This window comes from Lissotriton helveticus, chromosome 2_2, assembly GCF_964261635.1.
Source record: "Lissotriton helveticus chromosome 2_2, aLisHel1.1, whole genome shotgun sequence".
NCBI classification, from domain to species: Eukaryota; Metazoa; Chordata; class Amphibia; order Caudata; family Salamandridae; genus Lissotriton; species Lissotriton helveticus.
The window spans coordinates 502,454,885-502,480,614 of NC_136060.1; the positions used below are offsets into that span (position 1 = coordinate 502,454,885).

General features: G+C 54.5%; 1 long non-coding RNA gene across 3 annotated transcripts in view; it reads right to left on the reverse strand.

The window, feature by feature from the left end:
- Window positions 1–25,730, reverse strand: part of LOC144821573 (uncharacterized) — a 2,083,451-nt gene that overhangs the window by 1,283,694 nt on the left and 774,027 nt on the right. The window lies entirely within an intron of this gene.

Consider the following 25,730-nt stretch of genomic DNA (forward strand, 5'->3'; position numbering starts at 1 on the left):
CATCAGTCCAACAAGTACTGACTTGCACCCACCTGGGTGATCCACTAAAGAACTACAAGTACCAGAGTCCCAAGGGGCGATCCGGAGGAGGGGCTAGCGGTGTGCGCTCCATTGATGACTAAACACAATATGGCTCCCTCGAGCTTTGGGCCGACGGGCTCTTGGACGACGCACCTGCGTGCCGGTTCTGGCATCGAGGACTTTGACTGTTGTGTGGCGGCCTTCTCTTCCACCCCTAACGATCTTTCTCTACTGATGAGGGAAGTTATCCCGAAACCCGAGACATGTCTCGGGCGATATCCTAAAACCCGGGACATGTATCGGGTCTAGAGATTCATCAGTCCAACAAGTACCGACTTGCCTGGGTGATCCACTAAAGAACTACAAGTACCAGAGTCCCGAGGGGCGATCCGGAGGAGGGGCTAGCGGTGTGCGCTCCATTGATGACTAAACACAATATGGCTCCCTTGAGCTTTGGACCGACGGGCTCTTGCACGACGCACCTGCGTGCCGGTTCTGGCATCGAGGCCTTTGACTGTTGTGTGGCGGCCTTCTCTTCCACCCCTAACAATCTTTCTCTACTGATGAGGGAAGTTATCCCGAAACCCGAGACATGTCTCGGGCGATATCCTAAAACCCGGGACATGTATCGGGTCTAGAGATTCATCAGTCCAACAAGTACTGACTTGCACCCACCTGGGTGATCCACTAAAGAACTACAAGTACCAGAGTCCCGAGGGGCGATCCGGAGGAGGGGCTAGCGGTGTGCGCTCCATTGATGACTAAACACAATATGGCTCCCTCGAGCTTTGGGCCGACGGGCTCTTGGACGACGCACCTGCGTGCCGGTTCTGGCATCGAGGACTTTGACTGTTGTGTGGCGGCCTTCTCTTCCACCCCTAACGATCTTTCTCTACTGATGAGGGAAGTTATCCCGAAACCCGAGACATGTCTCGGGCGATATCCTAAAACCTGGGACATGTATCGGGTCTAGAGATTCTTCAGTCCAACAAGTACCGACTTGCACCCACCTGGGTGATCCACTAAAGAACTACAAGTACCAGAGTCCCGAGGGGCGATGCGGAGGAGGGGCTAGCGGTGTGCGCTCCATTGATGACTAAACACAATATGGCTCCCTTGAGCTTTGGGCCAACGGGCTCTTGGACGACGCACCTGAATGCCGGTTCTGGCATCGAGGCCTTTGACTGTTGTGTGGCGGCCTTCTCTTCCACCCCTAACAATCTTTCTCTACTGATGAGGGAAGTTATCCCGAAACCCGAGACATGTCTCGGGCGATATCCTAAAACCCGGGACATGTATCGGGTCTAGAGATTCATCAGTCCAACAAGTACTGACTTGCACCCACCTGGGTGATCCACTAAAGAACTACAAGTACCAGAGTCCCGAGGGGCGATCCGGAGGAGGGGCTAGCGGTGTGCGCTCCATTGATGACTAAACACAATATGGCTCCCTCGAGCTTTGGGCCGACGGGCTCTTGGACGACGCACCTGCGTGCCGGTTCTGGCATCGAGGACTTTGACTGTTGTGTGGCGGCCTTCTCTTCCACCCCTAACGATCTTTCTCTACTGATGAGGGAAGTTATCCCGAAACCCGAGACATGTCTCGGGCGATATCCTAAAACCCGGGACATGTATCGGGTCTAGAGATTCATCAGTCCAACAAGTACCGACTTGCCTGGGTGATCCACTAAAGAACTACAAGTACCAGAGTCCCGAGGGGCGATCCGGAGGAGGGGCTAGCGGTGTGCGCTCCATTGATGACTAAACACAATATGGCTCCCTTGAGCTTTGGACCGACGGGCTCTTGCACGACGCACCTGCGTGCCGGTTCTGGCATCGAGGCCTTTGACTGTTGTGTGGCGGCCTTCTCTTCCACCCCTAACAATCTTTCTCTACTGATGAGGGAAGTTATCCCGAAACCCGAGACATGTCTCGGGCGATATCCTAAAACCCGGGACATGTATCGGGTCTAGAGATTCATCAGTCCAACAAGTACTGACTTGCACCCACCTGGGTGATCCACTAAAGAACTACAAGTACCAGAGTCCCGAGGGGCGATCCGGAGGAGGGGCTAGCGGTGTGCGCTCCATTGATGACTAAACACAATATGGCTCCCTCGAGCTTTGGGCCGACGGGCTCTTGGACGACGCACCTGCGTGCCGGTTCTGGCATCGAGGACTTTGACTGTTGTGTGGCGGCCTTCTCTTCCACCCCTAACGATCTTTCTCTACTGATGAGGGAAGTTATCCCGAAACCCGAGACATGTCTCGGGCGATATCCTAAAACCCGGGACATGTATCGGGTCTAGAGATTCATCAGTCCAACAAGTACCGACTTGCCTGGGTGATCCACTAAAGAACTACAAGTACCAGAGTCCCGAGGGGCGATCCGGAGGAGGGGCTAGCGGTGTGCGCTCCATTGATGACTAAACACAATATGGCTCCCTTGAGCTTTGGACCGACGGGCTCTTGCACGACGCACCTGCGTGCCGGTTCTGGCATCGAGGCCTTTGACTGTTGTGTGGCGGCCTTCTCTTCCACCCCTAACGATCTTTCTCTACTGATGAGGGAAGTTATCCTGAAACCCGAGACATGTCTCGGGCGATATCCTAAAACCTGGGACATGTATCGGGTCTAGAGATTCCATCAGTCCAACAAGTACCGACTTGCACCCACCTGGGTGATCCACTAAAGAACTACAAGTACCAGAGTCCCGAGGGGCGATCCGGAGGAGGGGCTAGCGGTGTGCGCTCCATTGATGACTAAACACAATATGGCTCCCTTGAGCTTTGGGCCAACGGGCTCTTGGACGACGCACCTGCGTGCCGGTTCTGGCTTCGAGGCCTTTGACTGTTGTGTGGCGGCCTTCTCTTCCACCCCTAACAATCTTTCTCTACTGATGAGGGAAGTTATCCCGAAACCCGAGACATGTCTCGGGCGATATCCTAAAACCCGGGACATGTATCGGGTCTAGAGATTCATCAGTCCAACAAGTACCGACTTGCACTCACCTGGGTGATCCACTAAAGAACTACAAGTACCAGAGTCCCGAGGGGCGATCCGGAGGAGGGGCTAGCGGTGTGCGCTCCATTGATGACTAAACACAATATGGCTCCCTTGAGCTTTGGGCCAACGGGCTCTTGGACGACGCACCTGCGTGCCGGTTCTGGCATCGAGGCCTTTGACTGTTGTGTGGCGGCCTTCTCTTCCACCCCTAACGATCTTTCTCTACTGATGAGGGAAGTTATCCCGAAACCCGAGACATGTCTCGGGCGATATCCTAAAACCCGGGACATGTATCGGGTCTAGAGATTCATCAGTCCAACAAGTACCGACTTGCATCCACCTGGGTGATCCACTAAAGAACTACAAGTACCAGAGTCCCGAGGGGCGATCCGGAGGAGGGGCTAGCGGTGTGCGCTCCATTGATGACTAAACACAATATGGCTCCCTTGAGCTTTGGGCCGACGGGCTCTTGGACGACGCACCTGTGTGCCGGTTCTGGCATCGAGGCCTTTGACTGTTGTGTGGCGGCCTTCTCTTTCACCCCTAACGATCTTTCTCTACTGATGAGGGAAGTTATCCCGAAACCCGAGAAATGTTTCGGGCGAAATCCTAAAACCCGGGACATGTATCGGGTCTAGAGATTCATCAGTCCAACAAGTACCGACTTGCACCCACCTGCGTGATCCACTAAAGAACTACAAGTACCAGAGTCCCGAGGGGCGATCCGGAGGAGGGGCTAGCGGTGTGCGCTCCATTGATGACTAAACACAATATGGCTCCCTTGAGCTTTGGGCCGACGGGCTCTTGGACGACGCACCTGCGTGCCGGTTCTGGCATCGAGGCCTTTGACTGTTGTGTGGCGGCCTTCTCTTCCACCCCTAACGATCTTTCTCTACTGATGAGGGAAGTTATCCCGAAACCCGAGACATGTCTCGGGCGATATCCTAAAACCTGGGACATGTATCGGGTCTAGAGATTCTTCAGTCCAACAAGTACCAACTTGCACCCACCTGGGTGATCCACTAAAGAACTACAAGTACCAGAGTCCTGAGGGACGATCCGGAGGAGTGGCTAGCGGTGTGCGCCTCATTGATGACTAAACACAATATGGCTCCCTTGAGCTTTGGGCCGACGGGCTCTTGGACGACGCACCTGCGTGCCGGTTCTGGCATCGAGGCCTTTGACTGTTGTGTGGCGGCCTTCTCTTCCACCCCTAACAATCTTTCTCTACAGATGAGGGAAGTTATCCCGAAACCCGAGACATGTCTCGGGCGATATCCTAAAACCCGGGACATGTATCGGGTCTAGAGATTCATCAGTCCAACAAGTACCGACTTGCACCCACCTGGGTGATCCACTAAAGAACTACAAGTACCAGAGTCCCGAGGGGCGATCCGGAGGAGGGGCTAGCGGTGTGCGCTCCATTGATGACTAAACACAATATGGCTCCCTTGAGCTTTGGGCCGACGGGCTCTTGGACGACGCACCTGCGTGCCGGTTCTGGCATCGAGGCCTTTGACTGTTGTGTGGCGGCCTTCTCTTCCACCCCTAACGATCTTTCTCTACTGATGAGGGAAGTTATCCTGAAACCCGAGACATGTCTCGGGCGATATCCTAAAACCGGGACATGTGTCAGGTCTAGAGATTCATCAGTCCAACAAGTACCGACTTGCACCCACCTGGGTGATCCACTAAAGAACTACAAGTATCAGAGTCCCGAGGGGCGATCCGGAGGAGGGGCTAGCGGTGTGCGCTCCATTGATGACTAAACACAATATGGCTCCCTTGAGCTTTGGGCCGACGGGCTCTTGGACGACGCACCTGCGTGCCGGTTCTGGCATCGAGGCCTTTGACTGTTGTGTGGCGGCCTTCTCTTCCACCCCTAACGATCTTTCTCTACTGATGAGGGAAGTTATCCTGAAACCCGAGACATGTCTCGGGCGATATCCTAAAACCCGGGACATGTATCGGGTCTAGAGATTCATCAGTCCAACAAGTACCGACTTGCACCCACCTGGGTGATCCACTAAAGAACTACAAGTACCAGAGGCCCGAGGGGCGATCCGGAGGAGGGGCTAGCGGTGTGCGCTCCATTGATGACTAAACACAATATGGCTCCCTTGAGCTTTGGGCCGAAGGGCTCTTGGACGACGCACCTGCATGCCGGTTCTGGCATCGAGGCCTTTGACTGTTGTGTGGCGGCTTTCTCTTCCACCCCTAACGATCTTTCTCTACTGATGAGGGAAGTTATCCCCAAACCCGAGACATGTCTCGGGGGTTATCCTAAAACCCGGGACATGTATAGGGTCTAAAGATTCATCAGTCCAACAAATACCGACTTGCACCCACCTGGGTGATCCACTAAGGAACTACAAGTACCAGAGACCCGAGGGGCGATCCGGAGGAGGGGCTAGCGGTGTGCGCTCCATTGATGACTAAACACAATATGGCTCCCTTGAGCTTTGGGCCGACGGGCTCTTGCACGACGCACCTGCGTGCCGGTTCTGGCATCGAGGCCTTTGACTGTTGTGTGGCGGCCTTCTCTTCCACCCCTAACGATCTTTCTCTACTGATGAGGGAAGTTATCCTGAAACCCGAGACATGTCTCGGGCGATATCCTAAAACCTGGTACATGTATCGGGTCTAGAGATTCATCAGTCCAACAAGTACCGACTTGCACCCACCTGGGTGATCCACTAAAGAACTACAAGTACCAGAGTCCCGAGGGGCGATCCGGAGGAGGGGCTAGCGGTGTGCGCTCCATTGATGACTAAACACAATATGGCTCCCTTGAGCTTTGGGCCAACGGGCTCTTGGACGACGCACCTGCGTGCCGGTTCTGGCATCGAGGCCTTTGACTGTTGTGTGGCGGCCTTCTCTTCCACCCCTAACGATCTTTCTCTACTGATGAGGGAAGTTATCCCGAAACCCGAGACATGTCTCGGGCGATATCCTAAAACCCGGGACATGTATCGGGTCTAGAGATTCATCAGTCCAACAAGTACCGACTTGCACTCACCTGGGTGATCCACTAAAGAACTACAAGTACCAGAGTCCCGAGGGGCGATCCGGAGGAGGGGCTAGCGGTGTGCGCTCCATTGATGACTAAACACAATATGGCTCCCTTGAGCTTTGGGCCAACGGGCTCTTGGACGACGCACCTGCGTGCCGGTTCTGGCATCGAGGCCTTTGACTGTTGTGTGGCGGCCTTCTCTTCCACCCCTAACGATCTTTCTCTACTGATGAGGGAAGTTATCCCGAAACCTGAGACATGTCTCGGGCGATATCCTAAAACCCGGGACATGTATCGGGTCTAGAGATTCATCAGTCCAACAAGTACCGACTTGCATCCACCTGGGTGATCCGCTAAAGAACTACAAGTACCAGAGTCCCGAGGGGCGATCCGGAGGAGGGGCTAGCGGTGTGCGCTCCATTGATGACTAAACACAATATGGCTCCCTTGAGCTTTGGGCCGACGGGCTCTTGGACGACGCACCTGCGTGCCGGTTCTGGCATCGAGGCCTTTGACTGTTGTGTGGTGGCCTTCTCTTCCACCCCTAACGATCTTTCTCTACTGATGAGGGAAGTTATCCCGAAACCCGAGACATGTTTCGGGCGAAATCCTAAAACCCGGGACATGTATCGGGTCTAGAGATTCATCAGTCCAACAAGTACCGACTTGCACCCACCTGCGTGATCCACTAAAGAACTACAAGTACCAGAGTCCCGAGGGGCGATCCGGAGGAGGGGCTAGCGGTGTGCGCTCCATTGATGACTAAACACAATATGGCTCCCTTGAGCTTTGGGCCGACGGGCTCTTGGACGACGCACCTGCGTGCCGGCTCTGGCATCGAGGCCTTTGACTGTTGTGTGGCGGCCTTCTCTTCCACCCCTAACGATCTTTCTCTACTGATGAGGGAAGTTATCCCGAAACCCGAGACATGTCTCGGGCGATATCCTAAAACCTGGGACATGTATCGGGTCTAGAGATTCTTCAGTCCAACAAGTACCGACTTGCACCCACCTGGGTGATCCACTAAAGAACTACAAGTACCAGAGTCCCGAGGGGCGATGCGGAGGAGGGGCTAGCGGTGTGTGCTCCATTGATGACTAAACACAATATGGCTCCCTTGAGCTTTGGGCCGACGGGCTCTTGGACGACGCACCTGCGTGCCGGTTTTGGCATCGAGGCCTTTGACTGTTGTGTGGCGGCCTTCTCTTCCACCCCTAACGATCTTTCTCTACTGATGAGGGAAGTTATCCCGTAACCCGAGACATGTCTCGGGCGATATCCTAAAACCCGGGACATGTATCGGGTCTAGAGATTCATCAGTCCAACAAGTACTGACTTGCACCCACCTGGGTGATCCACTAAAGAACTACAAGTACCAGAGTCCCGAGGGGCGATCCGGAGGAGGGGCTAGCGGTGTGCGCTCCATTGATGACTAAACACAATATGGCTCCCTCGAGCTTTGGGCCGACGGGCTCTTGGACGACGCACCTGCGTGCCGGTTCTGGCATCGAGGACTTTGACTGTTGTGTGGCGGCCTTCTCTTCCACCCCTAACGATCTTTCTCTACTGATGAGGGAAGTTATCCCGAAACCCGAGACATGTCTCGGGCGATATCCTAAAACCCGGGACATGTATCGGGACTAGAGATTCATCAGTCCAACAAGTACCGACTTGCACCCACCTGGGTGATCCACTAAAGAACTACAAGTACCAGAGTCCCGAGGGGCGATCCGGAGGAGGGGCTAGCGGTGTGCGCTCCATTGATGACTAAACACAATATGGCTCCCTTGAGCTTTGGGCCAACGGGCTCTTGGACGACGCACCTGAATGCCGGTTCTGGCATCGAGGCCTTTGACTGTTGTGTGGCGGCCTTCTCTTCAACCCCTAACGATCTTTCTCTACTGATGAGGGAAGTTATCCCGAAACCCGAGACATGTCTCGGGGGTTATCCTAAAACCCGGGACATGTATCAGGTCTAGAGATTCATCAGTCCAACAAATACCGACTTGCACCCACCTGGGTGATCCACTAATGAACTACAAGTACCAGAGTCCCGAGGGGCGATCCGGAGGAGGGGCTAGCGGTGTGCGCTCCATTGATGACTAAACACAATATGGCTCCCTTGAGCTTTGGGCCGACGGGCTCTTGCACGACGCACCTGCGTGCCGGTTCTGGCATCGAGGCCTTTGACTGTTGTGTGGCGGCCTTCTCTTCCACCCCTAACGATCTTTCTCTACTGATGAGGGAAGTTATCCTGAAACCCGAGACATGTCTCGGGCGATATCCTAAAACCTGGGACATGTATCGGGTCTAGAGATTCATCAGTCCAACAAGTACCGACTTGCACCCACCTGGGTGATCCACTTAAGAACTACAAGTACCAGAGTCCCGAGGGGCGATCCGGAGGAGGGGCTAGCGGTGTGCGCTCCATTGATGACTAAACACAATATGGCTCCCTTGAGCTTTGGGCCAACGGGCTCTTGGACGACGCACCTGCGTGCCGGTTCTGGCATCGAGGCCTTTGACTGTTGTGTGGCGGCCTTCTCTTCCACCCCTAACGATCTTTCTCTACTGATGAGGGAAGTTATTCCGAAACCCGAGACATGTCTCGGGTGATATCCTAAAACCCGGGACATGTATCGGGTTTAGAGATTCATCAGTCCAACAAGTACCGACTTGCACTCACCTGGGTGATCCACTAAAGAACTACAAGTACCAGAGTCCCGAGGGGCGATCCGGAGGAGGGGCTAGCGGTGTGCGCTCCATTGATGACTAAACACAATATGGCTCCCTTGAGCTTTGGGCCAACGGGCTCTTGGACGACGCACCTGCGTGCCGGTTCTGGCATCGAGGCCTTTGACTGTTGTGTGGCGGCCTTCTCTTCCACCCCTAACGATCTTTCTCTACTGATGAGGGAAGTTATCCCGAAACCCGAGAAATGTTTCGGGCGAAATCCTGAAACCCGGGACATGTATCGGGTCTAGAGATTCATCAGTCCAACAAGTACCGACTTGCACCCACCTGCGTGATCCACTAAAGAACTACAAGTACCAGAGTCCCGAGGGGCGATCCGGAGGAGGGGCTAGCGGTGTGCGCTCCATTGATGACTAAACACAATATGGCTCCCTTGAGCTTTGGGCCGACGGGCTCTTGGACGACGCACCTGCGTGCCGGTTCTGGCATCGAGGCCTTTGACTGTTGTGTGGCGGCCTTCTCTTCCACCCCTAACGATCTTTCTCTACTGATGAGGGAAGTTATCCCGAAACCCGAGACATGTCTCGGGCGATATCCTAAAACCTGGGACATGTATCGGGTCTAGAGATTCTTCAGTCCAACAAGTACCAACTTGCACCCACCTGGGTGATCCACTAAAGAACAACAAGTACCAGAGTCCCGAGGGGCGATGCGGAGGAGGGGCTAGCGGTGTGCGCTCCATTGATGACTAAACACAATATGGCTCCCTTGAGCTTTGGGCCGACGGGCTCTTGGACGACGCACCTGCGTGCCGGTTCTGGCATCGAGGCCTTTGACTGTTGTGTGGCGGCCTTCTCTTCCACCCCTAACGATCTTTCTCTACTGATGAGGGAAGTTATCCTGTAACCCGAGACATGTCTCGGGCGATATCCTAAAACCTGGGACATATATCGGGTCTAGAGATTCATCAGTCCAACAAGTACCGACTTGCACCCACCTGGGTGATCCACTAAAGAACTACAAGTACCAGAGTCCCGAGGGGCGATCCGGAGGAGGGGCTAGCGGTGTGCGCTCCATTGATGACTAAACACAATATGGCTCCCTTGAGCTTTGGGCCAACGGGCTCTTGGACGACGCACCTGCGTGCCGGTTCTCGCATCGAGGCCTTTGACTGTTGTGTGGCGGCCTTCTCTTCCACCCCTAACGATCTTTCTCTACTGATGAGGGAAGTTATCCCGAAACCCGAGACATGTCTCGGGCGATATCCTAAAACCCGGGACATGTATCGGGTCTAGAGATTCATCAGTCCAACAAGCACCGACTTGCACCCACCTGGGTGATCCACTAAAGAACTAAAAGTACCAGAGTCCCGAGGGGCGATCCGGAGGAGGGGCTAGCGGTGTGCGCTCCATTGATGACTAAACACAATACGGCTCCCTTGAGCTTTGGGCCGACGGGCTGTTGCACGACGCACCTGCGTGCCGGTTCTGGCATCGAGGCCTTTGACTGTTGTGTGGCGGCCTTCTCTTCCACCCCTAACGATCTTTCTCTACTGATGAGGGAAGTTATCCTGAAACCCGAGACATGTCTCGGGCGATATCCTAAAACCTGGGACATGTATCGGGTCTAGAGATTCATCCGTCCAACAAGTACCGACTTGCACCCACCTGGGTGATCCACTAAAGAACTACAAGTACCAGAGTCCCGAGGGGCGATCCGGAGGAGGGGCTAGTGGTGTGCGCTCCATTGATGACTAAACACAATATGGCTCCCTTGAGCTTTGGGCCAACGGGCTCTTGGACGACGCACCTGCGTGCCGGTTCTGGCATCGAGGCCTTTGACTGTTGTGTGGCGGCCTTCTCTTCCACCCCTAACGATCTTTCTCTACTGATGAGGGAAGTTATCCCGAAACCCGAGACATGTCTCGGGCGATATCCTAAAACCCGGGACATGTATCGGGTCTAGAGATTCATCAGTCCAACAAGTACCGACTTGCACTCACCTGGGTGATCCACTAAAGAACTACAAGTACCAGAGTCCCGAGGGGCGATCCGGAGGAGGGGCTAGCGGTGTGCGCTCCATTGATGACGAAACACAATATGGCTCCCTTGAGCTTTGGGCCAACGGGCTCTTGGACGACGCACCTGCGTGCCGGTTCTGGCATCGAGGCCTTTGACTGTTGTGTGGCGGCCTTCTCTTCCACCCCTAACGATCTTTCTCTACTGATGAGGGAAGTTATCCCGAAACCTGAGACATGTCTCGGGCGATATCCTAAAACCCGGGACATGTATCGGGTCTAGAGATTCATCAGTCCAACAAGTACCGACTTGCATCCACCTGGGTGATCCACTAAAGAACTACAAGTACCAGAGTCCCGAGGGGCGATCCGGAGGAGGGGCTAGCGGTGTGCGCTCCATTGATGACTAAACACAATATGGCTCCCTTGAGCTTTGGGCCGACGGGCTCTTGGACGACGCACCTGCGTGCCGGTTCTGGCATCGAGGCCTTTGACTGTTGTGTGGTGGCCTTCTCTTCCACCCCTAACGATCTTTCTCTACTGATGAGGGAAGTTATCCCGAAACCCGAGACATGTTTCGGGCGAAATCCTAAAACCCGGGACATGTATCGGGTCTAGAGATTCATCAGTCCAACAAGTACCGACTTGCACCCACCTGCGTGATCCACTAAAGAACTACAAGTACCAGAGTCCCGAGGGGCGATCCGGAGGAGGGGCTAGCGGTGTGCGCTCCATTGATGACTAAACACAATATGGCTCCCTTGAGCTTTGGGCCGACGGGCTCTTGGACGACGCACCTGCGTGCCGGCTCTGGCATCGAGGCCTTTGACTGTTGTGTGGCGGCCTTCTCTTCCACCCCTAACGATCTTTCTCTACTGATGAGGGAAGTTATCCCAAAACCCGAGACATGTCTCGGGCGATATCCTAAAACCTGGGACATGTATCGGGTCTAGAGATTCTTCAGTCCAACAAGTACCGACTTGCACCCACCTGGGTGATCCACTAAAGAACTACAAGTACCAGAGTCCCGAGGGGCGATGCGGAGGAGGGGCTAGCGGTGTGCGCTCCATTGATGACTAAACACAATATGGCTCCCTCGAGCTTTGGGCCGACGGGCTCTTGGACGACGCACCTGCGTGCCGGTTCTGGCATCGAGGCCTTTGACTGTTGTGTGGCGGCCTTCTCTTCCACCCCTAACGATCTTTCTCTACTGATGAGGGAAGTTATCCCGAAACCCGAGACATGTCTCGGGCGATATCCTAAAACCCGGGACATGTATCGGGTCTAGAGATTCATCAGTCCAACAAGTACCGACTTGCATCCACCTGGGTGATCCACTAAAGATCTACAAGTACCAGAGTCCCGAGGGGCGATCCGGAGGAGGGGCTAGCGGTGTGCGCTCCATTGATGACTAAACACAATATGGCTCCCTTGAGCTTTGGGCCGACGGGCTCTTGGACGACGCACCTGCGTGCCGGTTCTGGCATCGAGGCCTTTGACTGTTGTGTGGCGGCCTTCTCTTCCACCCCTAACGATCTTTCTCTACTGATGAGGGAAGTTATCCCGAAACCCGAGAAATGTTTCGGGCGAAATCCTGAAACCCGGGACATGTATCGGGTCTAGAGATTCATCAGTCCAACAAGTACCGACTTGCACCCACCTGCGTGATCCACTAAAGAACTACAAGTACCAGAGTCCCGAGGGGCGATCCGGAGGAGGGGCTAGCGGTGTGCGCTCCATTGATGACTAAACACAATATGGCTCCCTTGAGCTTTGGGCCGACGGGCTCTTGGACGACGCACCTGCGTGCCGGTTCTGGTATCGAGGCCTTTGACTGTTGTGTGGCGGCCTTCTCTTCCACCCCTAACGATCTTTCTCTACTGATGAGGGAAGTTATCCCGAAACCCGAGACATGTCTCGGGCGATATCCTAAAACCTGGGACATGTATCGGGTCTAGAGATTCTTCAGTCCAACAAGTACCAACTTGCACCCACCTGGGTGATCCACTAAAGAACAACAAGTACCAGAGTCCCGAGGGGCGATGCGGAGGAGGGGCTAGCGGTGTGCGCTCCATTGATGACTAAACACAATATGGCTCCCTTGAGCTTTGGGCCGACGGGCTCTTGGACGACGCACCTGCGTGCCGGTTCTGGCATCGAGGCCTTTGACTGTTGTGTGGCGGCCTTCTCTTCCACCCCTAACGATCTTTCTCTACTGATGAGGGAAGTTATCCCGAAACCCGAGACATGTCTCGGGCGATATCCTAAAACCCGGGACATGTATCGGGTCTAGAGATTCATCAGTCCAACAAGTACCGACTTGCACCCACCTGGGTGATCCACTAAAGAACTACAAGTATAAGAGTCCCGAGGGACGATCCGGAGGAGTGGCTAGCGGTGTGCGCTCCATTGATGACTAAACACAATATGGCTCCCTTGAGCTTTGGACCGACGGGCTCTTGCACGACGCACCTGCGTGCCGGTTCTGGCATCGAGGCCTTTGACTGTTGTGTGGCGGCCTTCTCTTCCACCCCTAACGATCTTTCTCTACTGATGAGGGAAGTTATCCTGAAACCCGAGACATGTCTCGGGCGATATCCTAAAACCTGGGACATGCATCGGGTCTAGAGATTCATCAGTCCAACAAGTACCGACTTGCACCCACCTGGGTGATCCACTAAAGAACTACAAGTACCAGAGTCCCGAGGGGCGATCCGGAGGAGGGGCTAGCGGTGTGCGCTCCATTGATGACTAAACACAATATGGCTCCCTTGAGCTTTGGGCCAACGGGCTCTTGGACGACGCACCTGCGTGCCGGTTCTGGCATCGAGGCCTTTCACTGTTGTGTGGCGGCCTTCTCTTCCACCCCTAACGATCTTTCTCTACTGATGAGGGAAGTTATCCCGAAACCCGAGACATGTCTCGGGCGATATCCTAAAACCCGGGACATGTATCGGGTCTAGAGATTCATCAGTCCAACAAGTACCGACTTGCACTCACCTGGGTGATCCACTAAAGAACTACAAGTACCAGAGTCCCGAGGGGCGATCCGGAGGAGGGGCTAGCGGTGTGCGCTCCATTGATGACTAAACACAATATGGCTCCCTTGAGCTTTGGGCCAACGGGCTCTTGGACGACGCACCTGCGTGCCGGTTCTGGCATCGAGGCCTTTGACTGTTGTGTGGCGGCCTTCTCTTCCACCCCTAACGATCTTTCTCTACTGATGAGGGAAGTTATCCCAAAACCCGAGACATGTCTCGGGCGATATCCTAAAACTCGGGACATGTATCGGGTCTAGAGATTCATCAGTCCAACAAGTACCGACTTGCACCCACCTGGGTTATCCACTAAAGAACTACAAGTACCAGAGTCCTGAGGGGCGATCCGGAGGAGGGGCTAGCGTTGTGCGCTCCATTGATGACTAAACACAATATGGCTCCCTTGAGCTTTGGGCCGACGGGCTCTTGGACGACGCACCTGCGTGCCGGTTCTGGCATCGAGGCCTTTGACTGTTGTGTGGCGGCCTTCTCTTCCACCCCTAACGATCTTTCTCTACTGATGAGGGAAGTTATCCCGAAACCCGAGACATGTCTCGGGCGATATCCTAAAACCCGGGACATGTATCGGGTCTAGAGATTCATCAGTCCAACAAGTACCGACTTGCATCCACCTGGGTGATCCACTAAAGAACTACAAGTACCAGAGTCCCGAGGGGCGATCCGGAGGAGGGGCTAGCGGTGTGCGCTCCATTGATGACTAAACACAATATGGCTCCGTTGAGCTTTGGGCCGACGGGCTCTTGGACGACGCACCTGTGTGCCGGTTCTGGCATCGAGGCCTTTGACTGTTGTGTGGCGGCCTTCTCTTCCACCCCTAACGATCTTTCTCTACTGATGAGGGAAGTTATCCCGAAACCCGAGAAATGTTTCGGGCGAAATCCTAAAACCCGGGACATGTATCGGGTCTAGAGATTCATCAGTCCAACAAGTACCGACTTGCACCCACCTGCGTGATCCACTAAAGAACTACAAGTACCAGAGTCCCGAGGGGCGATCCGGAGGAGGGGCTAGCGGTGTGCGCTCCATTGATGACTAAACACAATATGGCTCCCTTGAGCTTTGGGCCGACGGGCTCTTGGACGACGCACCTGCGTGCCGGTTCTGGCATCGAGGCCTTTGACTGTTGTGTGGCGGCCTTCTCTTCCACCCCTAACGATCTTTCTCTACTGATGAGGGAAGTTTTCCCGAAACCCGAGACATGTCTCGGGCGATATCCTAAAACCTGGGACATGTATCGGGTCTAGAGATTCTTCAGTCCAACAAGTACCAACTTGCACCCACCTGGGTGATCCACTAAAGAACTACAAGTACCAGAGTCCCGAGGGACGATCCGGAGGAGTGGCTAGCGGTGTGCGCTCCATTGATGACTAAACACAATATGGCTCCCTTGAGCTTTGGGCCGACGGGCTCTTGGACGACGCACCTGCGTGCCGGTTCTGGCATCGAGGCCTTTGACTGTTGTGTGGCGGCCTTCTCTTCCACCCCTAACAATCTTTCTCTACTGATGAGGGAAGTTATCCCGAAACCCGAGACATGTCTCGGGCGATATCCTAAAACCCGGGACATGTATCGGGTCTAGAGATTCATCAGTCCAACAAGTACCGACTTGCACCCACCTGGGTGATCCACTAAAGAACTACAAGTACCAGAGTCCCGAGGGGCGATCCGGAGGAGGGGCTAGCGGTGTGCGCTCCATTGATGACTAAACACAATATGGCTCCCTTGAGCTTTGGGCCGACGGGCTCTTGGACGACGCACCTGTGTGCCGGTTCTGGCATCGAGGCCTTTGACTGTTGTGTGGCGGCCTTCTCTTCCACCCCTAACGATCTTTCTCTACTGATGAGGGAAGTTATCCCGAAACCCGAGAAATGTTTCGGGCGAAATCCTAAAACCCGGGACATGTATCGGGTCTAGAGATTCATCAGTCCAACAAGTACCGACTTGCACCCACCTGCGTGATCCACTAAAGAACTACAAGTACCAGAGTCCCGAGGGGCGATCCGGAGGAGGGGCTAGCGGTGTGCGCTCCATTGATGACTAAACACAATATGGCTCCCTTGAGCTTTGGGCCGACGGGCTCTTGGACGACGCACCTGCGTGCCGGTTCTGGCATCGAGGCCTTTGACTGTTGTGTGGCGGCCTTCTCTTCCACCCCTAACGATCTTTCTCTACTGATGAGGGAAGTTTTCCCGAAACCCAAGACATGTCTCGGGCGATATCCTAAAACCTGGGACATGTATCGGGTCTAGAGATTCTTCAGTCCAACAAGTACCAACTTGCACCCACCTGGGTGATCCACTAAAGAACTACAAGTACCAGAGTCCCGAGGGACGATCCGGAGGAGTGGCTAGCGGTGTGCGCTCCATTGATGACTAAACACAATATGGCTCCCTTGAGCTTTGGGCCGACGGGCTCTTGGACGACGCACCTGCGTGCCGGTTCTGGCATCGAGGCCTTTGACTGTTGTGTGGCGGCCTTCTCTTCCACCCCTAACAATCTTTCTCTACTGATGAGGGAAGTTATCCCGAAACCCGAGACATGTCTCGGGCGATATCCTAAAACCCGGGACATGTATCGGGTCTAGAGATTCATCAGTCCAACAAGTACCGACTTGCACCCACCTGGGTGATCCACTAAAGAACTACAAGTACCAGAGTCCCGAGGGGCGATCCGGAGGAGGGGCTAGCGGTGTGGGCTCCATTGATGACTAAACACAATATGGCTCCCTTGAGCTTTGGGCCGACGGGCTCTTGGACGACGCACCTGCGTGCCGGTTCTGGCATCGAGGCCTTTGACTGTTGTGTGGCGGCCTTCTCTTCCACCCCTAACGATCTTTCTCTACTGATGAGGGAAGTTATCCTGAAACCCGAGACATGTCTCGGGCGATATCCTAAAACCCGGGACATGTGTCAGGTCTAGAGATTCATCAGTCCAACAAGTACCGACTTGCACCCACCTGGGTGATCCACTAAAGAACTACAAGTACCAGAGTCCCGAGGGGCGATCCGGAGGAGGGGCTAGCAGTGTGGGCTCCATTGATGACTAAACACAATATGGCTCCCTTGAGCTTTGGGCCGACGGGCTCTTGGACGACGCACCTGCGTGCCGGTTCTGGCATCGAGGCCTTTGACTGTTGTGTGGCGGCCTTCTCTTCCACCCCTAACGATCTTTCTCTACTGATGAGGGAAGTTATCCTGAAACCCGAGACATGTCTCGGGCGATATCCTAAAACCCGGGACATGTGTCAGGTCTAGAGATTCATCAGTCCAACAAGTACCGACTTGCACCCACCTGGGTGATCCACTAAAGAACTACAAGTATCAGAGTCCCGAGGGGCGATCCGGAGGAGGGGCTAGCGGTGTGCGCTCCATTGATGACTAAACACAATATGGCTCCCTTGAGCTTTGGGCCGACGGGCTCTTGGACGACGCACCTGCGTGCCGGTTCTGGCATCGAGGCCTTTGACTGTTGTGTGGCGGCCTCTCTTCCACTCCTAACGATCTTTCTCTACTGATGAGGGAAGTTATCCTGAAACCCGAGACATGTCTCGGGCGATATCCTAAAACCCGGGACATGTATCGGGTCTAGAGATTCATCAGTCCAACAAGTACCGACTTGCACCCACCTGGGTGATCCACTAAAGAACTACAAGTACCAGAGTCCCGAGGGGCGATCTGGAGGAGGGGCTAGCGGTGTGCGCTCCATTGATGACTAAACACAATATGGCTCCCTTGAGCTTTGGGCCGACGGGCTCTTGGACGACGCACCTGCGTGCCGGTTCTGGCATGGAGGCCTTTGACTGTTGTGTGGCGGCCTTCTCTTCCACCCCTAACGATCTTTCTCTACTGATGAGGGAAGTTATCCCGAAACCCGAGACATGTCTCGGGCGATATCCTAAAACCCGGGACAAGTATCGGGTCTAGAGATTCATCAGTCCAACAAGTACCGACTTCCACCCACCTGGGTGATCCACTAAAGAACTACAAGTGCCAGAGTCCCGAGGGGCGATCCGGAGGAGGGGCTAGCGGTGTGCGCTCCATTGATCACTAAACACAATATGGCTCCCTTGAGCTTTGGGCCGACGGGCTCTTGGACGACGCACCTGCGTGCCGGTTCTGGCATCGAGGCCTTTGACTGTTGTGTGGCGGCCTTCTCTTCCACCCCTAACGATCTTTCTCTACTGATCAGGGAAGTCCTCCCGAAACCCGAGACATGTCTCGGGCGATATCCTAAAACCCGGGACATGTATCGGGTCTAGAGATTCATCAGCCCAACAAGTACCGACTTGCACCCACCTGGGTGATCCACTAAAGAACTACAAGTACCAGAGGCCCGAGGGGCGATCCGGAGGAGGGGCTAGCGGTGTGCGCTCCATTGATGACTAAACACAATATGGCTCCCTTGAGCTTTGGGCCGAAGGGCTCTTGGACGACGCACCTGCGTGCCGGTTCTGGCATCGAGGCCTTTGACTGTTGTGTGGCGGCCTTCTCTTCCACCCCTAACGACCTTTCTCTACTGATGAGGGAAGTTATCCCGAAACCCGAGACATGTCTCGGGCGATATCCTTAAACCCGGGACATGTATCGGGTCTAGAGATTCATCAGTCCAACAAGTACCGACTTGCACCCACCTGGGTGATCCACTAAAGAACTAAAAGTACCAGAGTCCCGAGGGGCGATCCGGAGGAGGGGCTAGCAGTGTGCGCTCCATTGATGACTAAACACAATATGGCTCCCTTGAGCTTTGGGCCGACGGGCTCTTGGACGACGCACCTGCGTGCCGGTTCTGGCATCGAGGCCTTTGACTGTAGTGTGGCGGCCTTCTCTTCCACCCCTAACGATCTTTCTCTACTGATGAGGGAAGTTTTCCCGAAACCCGAGACATGTCTCGGGCGATATCCTAAAATCCGGGACATGTATCGGGTCTAGAGATTCATCAGTCCAACAAGTACCGACTTGCACCCACCTGGGTGATCCACTAAAGAACTACAAGTACCAGAGTCCCGAGGGGCGTTCCGGAGGAGGGGCTAGCGGTGTGCGCTCCATTGATGACTAAACACAATATGGCTCCCTTGAGCTTTGGGCCGACGGGCTCTTGGACGACGCACCTGCGTGCCGGTTCTGGCATCGAGGCCTTTGACTGTTGTGTGGCGGCCTTCTCTTCCACCCCTAACGACCTTTCTCTACTGATGAGGGAAGTTATCCCGAAACCCGAGACATGTCTCGGGCGATATCCTTAAACCCGGGACATGTATCGGGTCTAGAGATTCATCAGTCCAACAAGTACCGACTTGCACCCACCTGGGTGATCCACTAAAGAACTAAAAGTACCAGAGTCCCGAGGGGCGATCCGGAGGAGGGGCTAGCGGTGTGCGCTCCATTGATGACTAAACACAATATGGCTCCCTTGAGCTTTGGGCCGACGGGCTCTTGGACGACGCACCTGCGTGCCGGTTCTGGCATCGAGGCCTTTGACTGTTGTGTGCGGCCTTCTCTTCCACCCCTAACGATCTTTCTCTACTGATGAGGGAAGTTATCCTGAAACCCGAGACATGTCTCGGGCGATATCCTAAAACCCGGGACAAGTATCGGGTCTAGAGATTCATCAGTCCAACAAGTACCGACTTGCACCCACCTGTGTGATCCACTAAAGAACTACAAGTACCAGAGTCCCGAGGGGCGATCCGGAGGAGGGGCTAGTGGTGTGCGCTCCATTGATGACTAAACACAATATGGCTCCCTTGAGCTTTGGGCCGACGGGCTCTTGGACGATGCACCTGCATGCCGGTTCTGGCATCGAGGCCTTTGACTGTTGTGTGGGGGCCTTCTCTTCCACCCCTAACGATCTTTCTCTACTGATGAGGGAAGTTATCCCGAAACCCGAGACATGTCTCGGGCGATATCCTAAAACCCGGGACAAGTATCATGTCTAGAGATTCATCAGTCCAACAAGTACCGACTTGCACCCACCTGGGTGATCCACTAAAGTACTACAAGTATCAGAGTCCTGAGGGGCGATCCGGAGGAGGGGCTAGCGGTGTGCGCTCCATTGACGACTAAACACAATATGGCTCCCTTGAGCTTTGGGCCGACGGGCTCTTGGACGACGCACCTGCGTGCCGGTTCTGGCATCGAGGCCTTTGAATGTTGTGTGGCGGTCTACTCTTCCACCCCTAACGATCTTTCTCTACTGATGAGGGAAGTTATCCCGAAACCTGAGACATGTCTCGGGCGATATCCTAAAACCCGGGACATGTATCGGGTCTAGAGATTCATCAGTCCAACAAGTACCGACTTGCATCCACCTGGGTGATCCACTAAAGAACTACAAGTACCAGAGTCCCGAGGGGCGATCCGGAGGAGGGGCTAGCGGTGTGCGCTCCATTGATGACTAAACACAATATGGCTCCCTTGAGCTTTGGGCCGACGGGCTCTTGGACGACGCACCTGCGTGCCGGTTCTGGCATCGAGGCCTTTGACTGTTGTGTGGTGGCCTTCTCTTCCACCCCTAACGATCTTTCTCTACTGATGAGGGAAGTTATCCCGAAACCCGAGACATGTTTCGGGCGAAATCCTAAAACCCGGGACATGTATCGGGTCTAGAGATTCATCAGTCCAACAAGTACCGACTTGCACCCACCTGCGTGATCCACTAAAGAACTACAAGTACCAGAGTCCCGAGGGGCGATCCGGAGGAGGGGCTAGCGGTGTGCGCTCCATTGATGACTAAACACAATATGGCTCCCTTGAGCTTTGGGCCGACGGGCTCTTGGACGACGCACCTGCGTGCCGGCTCTGGCATCGAGGCCTTTGACTGTTGTGTGGCGTCCTTCTCTTCCACCCCTAACGATCTTTCTCTACTGATGAGGGAAGTTATCCCGAAACCCGAGACATGTCTCGGGCGATATCCTAAAACCTGGGACATGTATCGGGTCTAGAGATCGTTCAGTCCAACAAGTACCGACTTGCACCCACCTGGGTGATCCACTAAAGAACTACAAGTACCAGAGTCCCGAGGGGCGATGCGGAGGAGGGGCTAGCGGTGTGTGCTCCATTGATGACTAAACACAATATGGCTCCCTTGAGCTTTGGGCCGACGGGCTCTTGGACGACGCACCTGCGTGCCGGTTTTGGCATCGAGGCCTTTGACTGTTGTGTGGCGGCCTTCTCTTCCACCCCTAACGATCTTTCTCTACTGATGAGGGAAGTTATCCCGTAACCCGAGACATGTCTCGGGCGATATCCTAAAACCCGGGACATGTATCGGGTCTAGAGATTCATCAGTCCAACAAGTACTGACTTGCACCCACCTGGGTGATCCACTAAAGAACTACAAGTACCAGAGTCCCGAGGGGCGATCCGGAGGAGGGGCTAGCGGTGTGCGCTCCATTGATGACTAAACACAATATGGCTCCCTCGAGCTTTGGGCCGACGGGCTCTTGGACGACGCACCTGCGTGCCGGTTCTGGCATCGAGGACTTTGACTGTTGTGTGGCGGCCTTCTCTTCCACCCCTAACGATCTTTCTCTACTGATGAGGGAAGTTATCCCGAAACCCGAGACATGTCTCGGGCGATATCCTAAAACCCGGGACATGTATCGGGACTAGAGATTCATCAGTCCAACAAGTACCGACTTGCACCCACCTGGGTGATCCACTAAAGAACTACAAGTACCAGAGTCCCGAGGGGCGATCCGGAGGAGGGGCTAGCGGTGTGCGCTCCATTGATGACTAAACACAATATGGCTCCCTTGAGCTTTGGGCCAACGGGCTCTTGGACGACGCACCTGAATGCCGGTTCTGGCATCGAGGCCTTTGACTGTTGTGTGGCGGCCTTCTCTTCAACCCCTAACGATCTTTCTCTACTGATGAGGGAAGTTATCCCGAAACCCGAGACATGTCTCGGGGGTTATCCTAAAACCCGGGACATGTATCGGGTCTAGAGATTCATCAGTCCAACAAATACCGACTTGCACCCACCTGGGTGATCCACTAATGAACTACAAGTACCAGAGTCCCGAGGGGCGATCCGGAGGAGGGGCTAGCGGTGTGCGCTCCATTGATGACTAAACACAATATGGCTCCCTTGAGCTTTGGGCCGACGGGCTCTTGCACGACGCACCTGCGTGCCGGTTCTGGCATCGAGGCCTTTGACTGTTGTGTGGCGGCCTTCTCTTCCACCCCTAACGATCTTTCTCTACTGATGAGGGAAGTTATCCTGAAACCCGAGACATGTCTCGGGCGATATCCTAAAACCTGGGACATGTATCGGGTCTAGAGATTCATCAGTCCAACAAGTACCGACCCGCACCCACCTGGGTGATCCACTTAAGAACTACAAGTACCAGAGTCCCGAGGGGCGATCCGGAGGAGGGGCTAGCGGTGTGCGCTCCATTGATGACTAAACACAATATGGCTCCCTTGAGCTTTGGGCCAACGGGCTCTTGGACGACGCACCTGCGTGCCGGTTCTGGCATCGAGGCCTTTGACTGTTGTGTGGCGGCCTTCTCTTCCACCCCTAACGATCTTTCTCTACTGATGAGGGAAGTTATTCCGAAACCCGAGACATGTCTCGGGTGATATCCTAAAACCCGGGACATGTATCGGGTTTAGAGATTCATCAGTCCAACAAGTACCGACTTGCACTCACCTGGGTGATCCACTAAAGAACTACAAGTACCAGAGTCCCGAGGGGCGATCCGGAGGAGGGGCTAGCGGTGTGCGCTCCATTGATGACTAAACACAATATGGCTCCCTTGAGCTTTGGGCCAACGGGCTCTTGGACGACGCACCTGCGTGCCGGTTCTGGCATCGAGGCCTTTGACTGTTGTGTGGCGGCCTTCTCTTCCACCCCTAACGATCTTTCTCTACTGATGAGGGAAGTTATCCCAAAACCCGAGACATGTCTCGGGCGATATCCTAAAACTAGGGACATGTATCGGGTCTAGAGATTCATCAGTCCAACAAGTACCGACTTGCACCCACCTGGGTGATCCACTAAAGAACTACAAGTACCAGAGTCCCGAGGGGCGATCCGGAGGAGGGGCTAGCGTTGTGCGCTCCATTGATGACTAAACACAATATGGCTCCCTTGAGCTTTGGGCCGACGGGCTCTTGGACGACGCACCTGCGTGCCGGTTCTGGCATCGAGGCCTTTGACTGTTGTGTGGCGGCCTTCTCTTCCACCCCTAACGATCTTTCTCTACTGAGGAGGGAAGTTATCCCGAAACCCGAGACATGTCTCGGGCGATATCCTAAAACCCGGGACATGTATCGGGTCTAGAGATTCATCAGTCCAACAAGTACCGACTTGCATCCACCTGGGTGATCCACTAAAGATCTATAAGTACCAGAGTCCCGAGGGGCGATCCGGAGGAGGGGCTAGCGGTGTGCGCTCCATTGATGACTAAACACAATATGGCTCCCTTGAGCTTTGGGCCGACGGGCTCTTGGACGACGCACCTGCGTGCCGGTTCTGGCATCGAGGCCTTTGACTGTTGTGTGGCGGCCTTCTCTTCCACCCCTAACGATCTTTCTCTACTGATGAGGGAAGTTATCCCGAAACACGAGAAATGTTTCGGGCGAAATCCTGAAACCCAGGACATGTATCGGGTCTAGAGATTCATCAGTCCAACAAGTACCGACTTGCACCCACCTGCGTGATCCACTAAAGAACTACAAGTACCAGAGTCCCGAGGGGCGATCCGGAGGAGGGGCTAGCGGTGTGCGCTCCATTGATGACTAAACACAATATGGCTCCCTTGAGCTTTGGGCCGACGGGCTCTTGGACGACGCACCTGCGTGCCGGTTCTGGCATCGAGGCCTTTGACTGTTGTGTGGCGGCCTTCTCTTCCACCCCTAACGATCTTTCTCTACTGATGAGGGAAGTTATCCCGAAACCCGAGACATGTCTCGGGCGATATCCTAAAACCTGGGACATGTATCGGGTCTAGAGATTCTTCAGTCCAACAAGTACCAACTTGCACCCACCTGGGTGATCCACTAAAGAACAACAAGTACCAGAGTCCCGAGGGGCGATGCGGAGGAGGGGCTAGCGGTGTGCGCTCCATTGATGACTAAACACAATATGGCTCCCTTGAGCTTTGGGCCGACGGGCTCTTGGACGACGCACCTGCGTGCCGGTTCTGGCATCGAGGCCTTTGACTGTTGTGTGGTGGCCTTCTCTTCCACCCCTAACGATCTTTCTCTACTGATGAGGGAAGTTATCCCGAAACCCGAGACATGTCTCGGGCGATATCCTAAAACCCGGGACATGTATCGGGTCTAGAGATTCATCAGTCCAACAAGTACCGACTTGCACCCACCTGGGTGATCCACTAAAGAACTACAAGTATAAGAGTCCCGAGGGACGATCCGGAGGAGTGGCTAGCGGTGTGCGCTCCATTGATGACTAAACACAATATGGCTCCCTTGAGCTTTGGGCCGACGGGCTCTTGGACGACGCACCTGCGTGCCGGTTCTGGCATCGAGGCCTTTGACTGTTGTGTGGCGGCCTTCTCTTCCACCCCTAACGATCTTTCTCTACTGATGAGGGAAGTTATACTGTAACCCGAGACATGTCTCGGGCGATATCCTAAAACCTGGGACATATATCGGGTCTAGAGATTCATCAGTCCAACAAGTACCGACTTGCACCCACCTGGGTGATCCACTAAAGAACCACAAGTACCAGAGTCCCGAGGGGCGATCCGGAGGAGGGGCTAGCGGTGTGCGCTCCATTGATGACTAAACACAATATGGCTCCCTTGAGCTTTGGGCCAACGGGCTCTTGGACGACGCACCTGCGTGCCGGTTCTCGCATCGAGGCCTTTGACTGTTGTGTGGCGGCCTTCTCTTCCACCCCTAACGATCTTTCTCTACTGATGAGGGAAGTTATCCCGAAACCCGAGACATGTCTCGGGCGATATCCTAAAACCCGGGACATGTATCGGGTCTAGAGATTCATCAGTCCAACAAGCACCGACTTGCACCCACCTGGGTGATCCACTAAAGAACTAAAAGTACCAGAGTCCCGAGGGGCGATCCGGAGGAGGGGCTAGCGGTGTGCGCTCCATTGATGACTAAACACAATATGGCTCCCTTGAGCTTTGGGCCGACGGGCTGTTGCACGACGCACCTGCGTGCCGGTTCTGGCATCGAGGCCTTTGACTGTTGTGTGGCGGCCTTCTCTTCCACCCCTAATGATCTTTCTCTACTGATGAGGGAAGTTATCCTGAAACCCGAGACATGTCTCGGGCGATATCCTAAAACCTGGGACATGTATCGGGTCTAGAGATTCATCAGTCCAACAAGTACCGACTTGCATCCACCTGGGTGATCCACTAAAGAACTACAAGTACCAGAGTCCCGAGGGGCGATCCGGAGGAGGGGCTAGCGGTGTGCGCTCCATTGATGACGAAACACAATATGGCTCCCTTGAGCTTTGGGCCAACGGGCTCTTGGACGACGCACCTGCGTGCCGGTTCTGGCATCGAGGCCTTTGACTGTTGTGTGGCGGCCTTCTCTTCCACCCCTAACGATCTTTCTCTACTGATGAGGGAAGTTATCCCGAAACCTGAGACATGTCTCGGGCGATATCCTAAAACCCGGGACATGTATCGGGTCTAGAGATTCATCAGTCCAACAAGTACCGACTTGCATCCACCTGGGTGATCCACTAAAGAACTACAAGTACCAGAGTCCCGAGGGGCGATCCGGAGGAGGGGCTAGCGGTGTGCGCTCCATTGATGACTAAACACAATATGGCTCCCTTGAGCTTTGGGCCGACGGGCTCTTGGACGACGCACCTGCGTGCCGGTTCTGGCATCGAGGCCTTTGACTGTTGTGTGGTGGCCTTCTCTTCCACCCCTAACGATCTTTCTCTACTGATGAGGGAAGTTATCCCGAAACCCGAGACATGTTT